Below are 3,597 nucleotides of genomic sequence, written 5' to 3' on the forward strand. Positions count from 1 at the left end.
TCTCACCCACTGTCTCTAAATAGTTCTCAGGTTGGACCCGGAGACCAGGGTGTCATTCATAACTGGAAAGCCAGAAACCTTAGGTTGATGCCTCAACCCTGCTAATGGCTGTGATAGAAAGCATGGTAAAATCAGGCTTTGGCGGAGCACGACTCACTCTCCCTTTTTCTAGTATGACTGGTACACAACAAAAAGGAGTGGGGGGGGGGCGATAAGCAGCGCTGGTATTGAAATCTCACTGACCCCTTCGGCACTCAGCGTGAATGAAGAGCATCTCTAGCAAAAGGCTACATGCTTGTCAATTCCTGACTTTGTACAATCAACTACCGTGCATCTTGGATGTGCGTTGGCCCTTTAGGGACGCAGAGAAACATCCCAGAAACTGCCCCCCTCCCAGTTCCTGAACCCTAGCCATGGAAGGCTCAAGGCCATCACATCCAGCAATCTCTCTAGTCCCTGCTAGTGGGGAACTAACTCACTTTGTCTTCCCAGGACCACTGATTTCTCCATGGTTCCCTGTGAGATCTGGGGCCAGCTTTCTTCTTCCTCACTCTGGCCTCCTCACGATCTCCGTTCTCTCTCCCAAGTAGACTCATCAGTCTAGATGACATGTCTAGAGGCGAGGAGTCTTACAGGTACTGAAAGAGTATGTCTTGAGGGCCGTTGGCGTTTCTAGGACACAAGTGACATCACAAGATTCTGAGAGCTCTCCGGGATACGGTAGAATTTCCAGAGAAGGGACTGCTGATGTCATGAGGCATGGGACTTTACCTCCTTGCAACTATTTCTCCCTGAACTGACTGAGTGCAAGCTGAGGTTTGCTTTCCAGGAGTCTGTCCCGTGACACAGAGGAAGCCATTCAGTATCTCCTCTTTCCAAAACCAGAAATTTCTCTCTCTCTCTGCTTCATGAAAGTCTTTTCACGACTCCCTCCACCCATGGGGAGTTAGTTGAACGCACACTTTTTTCATGAATGGACCTTCTTCTCCTGAACGGATATTCATACTCAGTCATCTGAAAAATTAGGCCAGGATGATACGGAGGATGAGGGCTGAGTCCTCTGAAGTGAACAAGCACCTAGGGAAGGCTAAACTGAAGGGAATTTGACTCTGAGTGGCAAGAGATGTATAGCTGCCCCTCAGCTTCAGAAGAGCTGCTGCAAATGCACGGAGGAGGCAGACATATCAGGCTGAGGGACCAACTGGGCTCTCCGCATCTTCCCGCAGCGTCAGAGCTGTGTGGAGTGGCCGTGTTCAGAGGGAAAGGGCGTTTTCTAGAACAGCACACATTTTTTTTTTTTTGATTTTCGAGACAGGGTTGCTCTGTAGCTTTTGGTGCCTGTCCTGGAACTAGCTCTTGGAGATCAGGCTGGCCTCAAACTCACAAGTGGAGTGCTGGGATTCAAGGTGTGAGCCACCACCGCCTGGCAATTTTTTTTAAAAAAAAAACTCAGACAAAACTTGACCCAAAACATCCTACAGGGTTGGAGGTCATTAAGTTAGTTAGTCTAATGCTGGTGGGGACTGTGTTGGGCTGAGATAAGGTGGATGGTGAATTATTTTTGAGAGGATTCCGTGCTAGCTCCTCATTAAGTCTCATTCTAAAGCGGTCAACTTTAAAATGAAATCCTTACAATGCATTCTCTATTGTTAGGAACACACAGTGCATCATTCCTTGTTTTTGCCATCTGTAAAGGCACAGCAGTGGGACTGGAGAGATGGCTGAGAGGTCAGGAGCCCTGGCTGCTCTTCCAGAAAGGAAGGAAGAAAGAAAGAAAGAAAGAAAGAAAGAAAGAAAGAAAGAAAGAAAGAAAGAAAGAGATCTGGTGCCCTTTTCTGCTCTGTGGGCATGCATGGAAGCAGACTGTTGTATACGCAATAAATAGATAGATAGATAGATAGATAGATAGATAGATAGATAGATAGATAGCACGGCAGCTCTGATGCCCCTGTCACTCTGGGGATGCAACACTTCTGAAGTAACTTTCCACAGTCTACTTCATTATGATGCAGTCTCATTTTTAATCAATATTTAGAACAACCGCTGATTGGAGCAGAATTTTACAATTTTTAAAACACATTTTAAAACCTTAAAACCATGACGCTTATATTTCTGGCTTTCTTTTTTCCCTACAAGTGGTCATTTTACTTAAATGATGTAACAGGTGAAGATTCTTGTATAGATTTTAGTAGAAGAGTGTACCTGAGGTAGCTAGCTGCTAGGGAGTGAAGGAAGGAACAAGAACTCTTATCGACTGAGGCATGCCAGTCTCCCTTAGGGCCCAGTAAAGGGTCTTAGGCCAGAACATACATCTGTTTCCTGAGTTAAAGCTTTAGCTGTTGTTTGTCTGAGAGTGCCAGGCTCTGCGGTGCAGCTGAGCCTTTTTCTTACTGGGCCGGGATGGTCCACACCTGCTTCCAAGAGTATTGCTTATTCCGTGTAGCCTGTGGTGGGAAAAAAACGGGAGGAACTGGGATGACTTCCCTTTGGTCTTCATTGTCAACAACAGCAGCATCTAGATTCACCCTCTGGCTTTCAAAGCAAGAGGGTTTATTGGCTGTGTCTCTGGGGGTCAGAGCAGTAGGATTTCGGGTGACAGAACCAAGGAAGAAGTCATACTCGAAAGCCAAATCATACTCCGGACGTGACTCCGCTGACACTAGCATGTGGCTAACTGATTTAGGAGGTTTCACTCCTCTGGAAGGTGGTAAGTAGTGCCATCCCTGGGCATGTGAGCTTGGGCCATAGAGGAAAGCTGGCTGAGCAGAACAGTAAGCGACACGCCGTCCTCTCTCTGTGGTTTCAAACCCTGTCCTGGGGATTTTGCATTGGCTTTCCTTGATCGTGGATTCTCAGACAGACCTTAATCCCGAAACAGAATTGGGGATGGGGGAGACAACCTACCTACCTACTTTAACGAGGGAAGTATTTGGCTCAATGCATGAGATCATCTGTTAAGGTTTCTGTTGCCCAACTTGTCTCATGCTGGGAGAGCTTCCCTCATGACCTGTTTCAAACTTGGTAGTACTGAGCAAGTCTGAACTGCATTTGCCTAAGGGATTCGCTACAGAGAATCCCAGGCACTGCCATCGTGTAGTCAGTTGACAATATAGACTATTTGTACTGAACGAGTAGGTAGGTAACTGCCACACTATTTCATTAGGTGCAAAGGAACACACACAGCAGCAACCTCTTTAAGGTCCAAGGACTACTGCAAAGTCACATCTAATGACTGAGAACGAAAGTGCTACATCACTCGCAATTCCCCTGCCTTTCTGCGTGAACGTCACAAAATACTCCCCCAGGGTGGACAGACAGACAGAATTGACCGAAACGAGGGATCTATTTACAGGATAGCCAATATCTTCAAATTTGGGGCACACACAAAGATTTCTTATCACAGACCTTCCACGAGTCATGTAACAACTTCCGGGTGTTGGAGAGGTTTTGCGAATTGTTATGACAGGTTAATTCTGTGAATTGTTTCATTTTTTATTTATGTATTCACTCATTCATTCATCCATTTAGCTGTCTGTCTGTCTGTCTATCTATCTATCTATCTATCTAATTAGTTATTCTGTATATATGTTTGCAGGC

The sequence above is a fragment of the Myodes glareolus genome, chromosome 1, assembly GCF_982192425.1.
Source record: "Myodes glareolus chromosome 1, mMyoGla1.1, whole genome shotgun sequence".
In the NCBI taxonomy this organism is placed as follows: Eukaryota; Metazoa; Chordata; class Mammalia; order Rodentia; family Cricetidae; genus Myodes; species Myodes glareolus.